This window comes from Phodopus roborovskii, unplaced genomic scaffold (assembly GCF_943737965.1).
Source record: "Phodopus roborovskii unplaced genomic scaffold, PHOROB, whole genome shotgun sequence".
NCBI lineage: Eukaryota > Metazoa > Chordata > Mammalia > Rodentia > Cricetidae > Phodopus > Phodopus roborovskii.
In genome coordinates this window covers 9997672-10005292 of record NW_026126578.1, presented here as the reverse complement: position 1 = coordinate 10005292, position 7621 = coordinate 9997672, and the positions used below count along the sequence as shown (strand labels likewise).

General features: G+C 45.2%; 2 pseudogenes; both read right to left on the bottom strand.

Moving 5' to 3' along the window:
- Positions 1 to 5025: 5025 nt before the first annotated feature.
- LOC127236124 (ubiquitin-like protein FUBI) lies at positions 5026 to 5403 on the bottom strand (annotated as a pseudogene).
- Positions 5404 to 6710: 1307 nt separating this feature from the next.
- LOC127236125 (60S ribosomal protein L36a-like) lies at positions 6711 to 7107 on the bottom strand (annotated as a pseudogene).
- Between the last annotated feature and the right edge of the window lie 514 nt (positions 7108 to 7621).

The window sequence follows — 7621 nt, the reverse complement described above, 5'->3', positions numbered from 1 at the left end:
ATTTAAATTCACGTAGTTTTCTTTTTAAGGTTGATTTTATGTTTCAAGATTCAACTCAGGGTCCCACATTTCATATAATTCTTGTGTCTCCTTAATTTCTTAAGACCTTTAAGGATTATTCATTTTTATTTCATGTGCCTTCGTTTTTTGCCTGCATGTATGTCTATGTATTGGGTACCCTGAAACTAGAATTACAGATAGTTGTGAGCTGCCATGTGGGTGCTGAGAATTGAACTCAGGACCTCTGGAAGAGCATCCAGTGCTCTTAACCACTGTACTATCTTCCCAGCCCCAATTTCTTATAATTTGCACTTATGAAATTTAAAGGTGATGGTAGTAACGATGTTGAAAATGTAAGGCCAGTCTGTAAGTGCATACAAGTAACTGCTTCTTTCTCTGCTTGTCATTATTTTTCCTTACTAAACAAGATTGAAATTAGCTTTATTTTCATTTGTTTTTCCTGAAGTAAGAAACAGACAATGATTTTTATTCTGAAATAGGCAAAGACATAGTCTGTTTCAAAAGCTTTGTAGAAGCCTCAACTATGTTTGAGAAGAGTTAACGCATTTCTTGGTAAATGACACAATTATTATAATCCCACAACTGACTTTATAACTAACAAATAATTTGAATTTAACACCGGGCGGGTTTCTGAAGTAGTTGGGTGAAGTTGGGTATGCCGATTATACATCTCTGTCTTTTCTCGTGTGGCTTGAGCTGCTGTCCCTCTTCCATCCTTCTGATGTATCTGGGGGGGGGGGGGCGGATCACCATCATAGAGGATGGGGACGGGTGGGGCCAGAACAACCAGACACTGTCTGGATATGTCCACACTGAGACGCAGGTCACTTTCTCAAGCTTCCTTTTGGTCCATCCCGGGTGCTCACAGCTGACCTGGCTGGTTTGTGCTTGGGCTTCAGTAAGCGCTCAGGCTCGAGTTTGAATCTGCGGGTGGCACGCGGTCATTTCCAAGTTTCTTAGAAGATCCCGGTAGCAAGTGTTCCAGGACCCTGAAACCTTTCCAAAGCCCTTTGCGTCCTTGCGGCAGTAGGGGGCGCTGCGGGCACGCCCACGAACGCTCCACCCGCCTCTATGTTTATGAGGCAAAAGAATGGGATCAAGTTTGGATTTTGACTCCAACCTGGAGCATAGATTATAAAGAAAGAAAGTAGGACAACCCAGCACCGGTGAGGGAGAGTTTGCTGGAAGCTGATAAGGATGTGGCTCTTCCCCCAGGTGAAGGGAGAAGTAATTACCATACTAGTTAAACAGAGGGAGAGACCTCCTTACTGGGCCAATGACCCCGGTGGGACTTGGGTATCAAGAAATGTGACCTCGATTGCCTCAGTAATTCTAGACTAGCTTTTCCTTTGTGCCTGAGCGCAGTTAGCCAATTTAAGGCCAATTCTTCCACTCTGGTGATTAATTAGGCACGTTGGGCTCAACTTTTGTGGCTGCTCTTTACCTATTCTTTGGGTGGATTCTGCCAGGGAAGTTCCAGGCTCCACAGAATGGCTAGCTGGTGCCCGGGGGTGACTACCCCCTTCTTAGGCCTTGGTGTCTCCAGGCCTGTGTTGACCTGCCTATTTCCCCTCTCATGTTTGGCAGCCTCTGGGGCTTTTGCAGAGGGCTGGGAGGTTCTGGAGTGGTGTTCATGGGCCTTGGAGTCCCTAGGTGACTTGCACAGAGATGTGCTGTGGCAGGGATGGCATGGACACCTCTAAACCTTGTGTGGAGTTGGTCCCAAGGGCTCCAATGATGAAAATCATGCAGTCCAGTTTCAGTGCTGTCTAGAGTGTTAGTAGTGTTCAGACATCTGTACAGGCCTGCCCCTGGGGTTCTGATACGGTATGCCCTCAGCTGCAGCCACTAAGAGCATTGCCTGTGCACATTCGCTATGCTCCTTCTTAAAAGGGCCCTGCCCACCTCCCGTCCTCCTCTCTTTCTTTCCCTCTGTCCCTTTTCTCTCTCTGCCTCTCTTTCCTCTCTCCAGCTGCTCCTGTCCCTGGACTCATGCAAACACACTATCAGAGAAATGCACATATATACAGACAAAAACACATATAGGCACATGTAGGCATATACAAACAAATAGACACAAACACATAAATGGAGACATAGAGAGACACAGACACATAGTGGCATACACACAGAGACATAGTCACCAGACACACAGCTACATGTATACACAGATGGACACACTCAGAGTTGTACATAGATACACATAAAGAGATGGAGAGACATACAGGAGAGCTTACACAGAAGTTGAAACATTTAGAGACATGCAGAGACATGTGGACACATAACACGCATTTATTTACAGATGGAGGTATGCACAGATATATAGACAGACATGCCTATGAGACACAAGCGTAGACATACACATAGAGTTAGAAAGATAAAACATCTTGGTTTCTCAGGTCACATATGTGCACAGAACTGTGAACAGCCAGACCTTTGATCCCTCTGTCATCATCTTCTGAGTCTTTGTGCTCACACCTGGAGAGCACTGTTTGGAATGAGAGGCTATGAATGAAGCCACTTTGTCTTTTGTTCGGTAAAGATACCTTTTCCAGCATGCCACAGCTAGTGTCTTGAGGAGCAACACTGAGACCTGCCCACTCTTCAGAATGGTTTTGTGTTAGAACTGGGTCTGATGATTGCATATGCTGCCCTTCCCTTCCTGGACCCCAGGCCTGACACAGAGCTGAGTCCCAGCACTACAGCTTCCTGACCTTCTGTAGGTCACACCGATTTAGCTGTGGACCTTGACTTACTCCTTTCCTGCCTATATGTGCTAGAAATGTCCAGAGAGGAGTCAGGGCATCCCATGCCTGCCTTCCCTGACTCCCTTGTGAACGATAAGCTGGTTTTAAAGGACAGTAGGCCTCCAAGCTTTTTATAGCATTGTAAATCTTGTTTGGCCTCAGTCCTGACCTCCCCCATGATCATTTTGACACTGGGGATTTGACATGAGGTCCAGGAAGTGTGATCCTACTGACCCTCTGCGGAGCGCCTGTTACACGTTACTACCTCTGCCGGCCCTTCACCTCCTGTTTTGCATCTCCAACATTCTTGCTACAGGGCTGTGGATCTGAATTATGATGCTGTTACACAACACTGCCCCTACAAGGCAGCAGCATCTGTCACGGGCTTCCCACGAAGGGTCAGAGAAAATCTAGGCAGGGGGATGGCAGGTGCTGGCTTAAAGTTGGGTGGGAGGGAAGATGAGCCTCTTGGGTGTTTTTGGCTTTCCTAGCCATGTTTTCAGAGTCAATAGAGGCTAGCGATGTGTTGGCCATACTGGTGCATGAGCTTGCCCACTCCTACATTGCACGTAGCTTTCATCACTCTGCCCCCTAACATCTGGTTAGAGCATGGGTGTGGGATTTCCAGTAGCAGGGAACGACACCTGTTTACAGGACACCTCTTGTGTCCGCACAGCCCCCCGAACTCTGAGAAGACATTGAGTCACTACTTCCTTTCTCCCCTTGTCCAGCCCCACCCCCTGCCCCCCACAAGTACTAGCAAGTGATGGAATAAAGACCCTTTTTTAATTTACACAGTGACTTTTGGGATTTCTGTGACTTGATTTGTTTTTCTTTTGTATTTCCTGGATGGAGAAGGCCTGAGTTTAAATTGAATAGTTGAACCATCACAAAACTCCAAGGGATGAGTGGGATTCAAACTTGGTAGATGCTTGAGGCTGATAACATAATAATGTTCCAGCAGATGGCAGCAAAGAGCCACAAAACAGAGTTGCCTTGTGATTTGGGCAGCATCACAGGGTCATGGGGTGGCTTGTCCCTGGCACATTTAATTTACAGCTGTCATTACTGAGGGCACATCCAGCCTCACAGGAAGCCCTGTGCTTAGCTCCAGAGAGCAAAGGAGCAGGTTGTAGGAGTTTCCCTTCCCACCTAGTTAACTGGAGCTCAGAGTTTAGTTCAGGGGTCCTTAAACTACCTCCAAAGAACCAGATCTATCCACTGCTTGTGTTTGGCAGCAAGACCAGAATGATTTATGATTTTTACATGAATATTAATTTTTTTGTTTTTTTTAAAGAAGAGTTTCTCTGTAACAGCTCTGGCTCTCCTGGAACTCACTCTCTAGACCAGGCTGGCCTCAAACTCACAGAGATCTGCCTGCTTCTGCCTCCTGACTGCTGGGATTAAAGGCATGTGCCACCACAACTGGCAACAAATATCTATTTACTTTGAACTTATGCATATGAAGTTCCTCCAGAAGTTGAAAGAGGACAGCTGTTGCCCTGGAACTGGAGTTGCAGGCAGATGTGAGCTTACAGATAATTGGTGATGGAAACCGACCTGACTCCAGCAATAGCAGTAAATTTGCTGTTAATTACTTAAGCCCTGTGTCTATGCTTTTACATTTTATGTGATTGAAAATAATAGTAAATCACATTTTGTGTTAGCTGAAGATGATACAAAAAAAATCAAGTTTCTGTGTTCATAAATAAAGTTTTATTTCAACACAATTGTGTTCATTTATTTTCCAGTTTCTTTCCTGTATCTACCATACAACAGAAAGGCTGAGAAATCATGGCAGATGCTGCAGGAGCAAAAGCCTAAAGAATTTTCTCTCTTGATTTGTACAGAAATATGCTACAAATCGCTGGGTCAGTTGCCAAGGACTTCTGTTGACTCCCAATTGTTAGGGTATTTTTTGACACACACTCAGGGTTGCTGGTGTATGTAGGTCCCTGAGAACCTGTGGAGATGGCAGTGATGGGTGTTCCTCTTTTAGTCCCTGTCCAGACAGCATCCTTGAGAATGCTAGGTTCTGTCAGGCAGGGGTCTGGCTCCAGGAACTGCAGTTGTTTCCAGGGCTGTGTTCTTGCTAAGACCCCTAGGGTCTTGGTTCATGTATTGACTTTTACCCTGGAATTAAAAGAAAGCTCTTGACCTTTCAAACTCCTCTAGTGACAAGTTGAGCATCTGATAATATCTTTTTTTTTTTTCTGGGCAAAGAGGCTTTATTAGAGTGCCAGAATCACAATAGGACTTAAGAATTAGCTTTGGGGCCCTTCTTCTTCTAGCCAAAGGAAGGCACGATGGTTAAACTTCATTTGCCACTTGGCCTGACCAGTCTTCTTTTTCTTCTCCTGTTTGGCCACCTTGGGAGTCTGACCTCTCACTTTTCCAGGGAACCATGAACTTTACCTCCCAACATGCCACCAGCTACTTCCAGAATGGTCAGGGCCTCTTCGCCACACTGGCCTACAGTGGCCTCATCTTCCGGTGGCAAGCCAGCCAGAAGCAAGACTTGATCTTCCGGGGAAATGCCTTCCAGTGAGGCCACAGGAACTTTGATCTGGGCGACTGGCTCTTGGCTGGTCATCTCGAGAGTGTGTAGTTCCTGGGCGCGCACAAAGAGCTGCATGTTGGTGACTAACTCGAGGACACCGAAGCTGCTACTGCGAAGATGGGGTCAAGAGAGAGCATCTGCCTACTATCTTAACTGGGTCAAAAATTCCTGCCAAGCTGACATAGATTAGAACCATTACATAATACATTTGTGTATGGAAATGTCACATGGTACTTCACAAACATGTAAAATTTTATATGTTAATTAAAAAGTCTCTGCTGATTAAAAATTGTGTAAGGGAAATACATCATGGCATTTTGGATAATAGGTAGTGAACTTAAACAAGGGTTCACTGTATTCTGAAAACCTGTGCTTGCATCTCCTGGGCAGTGGTACTGAGTTCTCCATAGAAGCAATTCTCAACAGACCAATTAAGAGGAGGCTATCTCCATAGCAGAATGGCTGATAGCCTGTACTATGGTTTGTGATACATCCATGGCAACTGATAAAATTTCCATCTATTAGGAACTACGATTGCCCTTCTTTTCAAGAGATTTCTAGAACCCAACCTCTTCCTCCTTCTCCTTTGCTGTCGTCTAGTTCAAAGACACTACAGCCTTGCTACTGAGGAAAGCTGAAGAGCTTCTTAGCATTGCATTGCCTGCGTTTGCCTTCCTCCAGTTGCAGCCTGCCCTCACCAGGACTGGGACGACCACCAATGCGCTCAGGAGCTTATGCTCTCCCTTTGCTTAGGATCTTGCAAGGTCTTAGACTCTCTGAAAGCAAAGTCTGGAGACTTCAGTTGTTCATGCTACCTCCACCTCTCTCTGACCTCTGGTGCTTGTATGCCCCTTACCCCCAACCCCATTTCTGACATCCCAAGGGCCTGCTGGAGTGCTGGAGCACCAGGCCTGCCATTGAGGACATCACATGGTTGCATGCCCATCTGGGACACTGCTCTTAGATAGTCTCCTTTGCTGGGGGCGGGGGGGGGATGGGTGAGGGTGGGATGGGAGTGTGGGGGGTGGGGTGGATGGTGGCACACGCCTTTAGTCCCAGCATTTGGGAGGCAGAGGCAGGCGATCTCTGTGAGTTCGAGACCAGCCCGGTCTACATGAGCTAGTTTCAAGACAGCCTCCAAAGCCACAGAGAGACTCTGTCAAAACAAAACAAAACAAAACAAAAAGATATTCTCCTTCAACTCTTTGCTCAGATGTCATTTTCTTCTTGGGGCCAATCTCCACCCTCTTTAATATTACAGTTTGTCCTTTACTCCCCCTCTCCCAGGCTGCTCTGTTTCTTTTTTTCTTTTCCTTTCTTTCTTTCTTTCTTTTCTTTTTTTTTTTTTTTTGATGTTTCGATAGTTTCAGTTTATTTCTTCCCAAAAGACCAACCACAATCAAATGAGGTGAGTTTCTTTTATTGTCTTCATAACAAGATCAGCTTAGAACTAGATCACTTAGCCCTTTCTCTTCTTATCACCTCTCAGTTCAAAATGCTTGCATCTCTTAATAGCCAGCATTCGCTTAGATCTGCAGTTAGGCTCAACACACTCAAGCCTCAGCACAATCTTCTTTGTAGTTTTAGCCTTTTTTTCGGAAAATGGGCTTAGTCTGCCCACCATATCCACTCTGCTTCCTGTCATAACACCGCTTTCCCTGGGCATACAAAGAGTCCTTGCCCTTCTTGTACTGCGTCACTTTATGGGGCTGGTGCTTGCCACATTTCTTGCAGAACGTCCGGCGGGTCTTAGGAACATTCACCATGTTGGCGGAAGCGATATCGGCACCTGCTCTGTTTCTTATACTATGACATTTGCTCCCACTGATTTGTTTGCTTACTGACTGCCACAATGGCAGTGTGACTTCTGAGGGCCGTTCAGATGACACATCAGCTATCTCAAGGGGCTTAGGACAATGTTTGTCACATAACAGGTACTCAGTATGTATTTGTTGAGTGAGTAATAAAGTGATTCTTAAGAGGCAAGACACAAATTAGCAAATTATCTAAAAAAGGCTGGGTATTTTTTTTAAAAATTTAAATGTATTTTTATTTACGGATGCTTATTTTTAAGATTTATTTTTTTTGAGGATTTCATACATAGGTATATATTTACATTATTTATCTCTCTTATATCCCTCCAACTCCTCCTGGGTCCTCCTCATTTCCTCTTAAATTCAGGACCTCTTATTCTTCACTTATTTATTGCCACACACATAGAAAAATAGTCTTCTGCGTCCATTTAGTGTCACTGGTTTGTGTGCTGTTTAGGACTGACCACTTGGAGCTAATC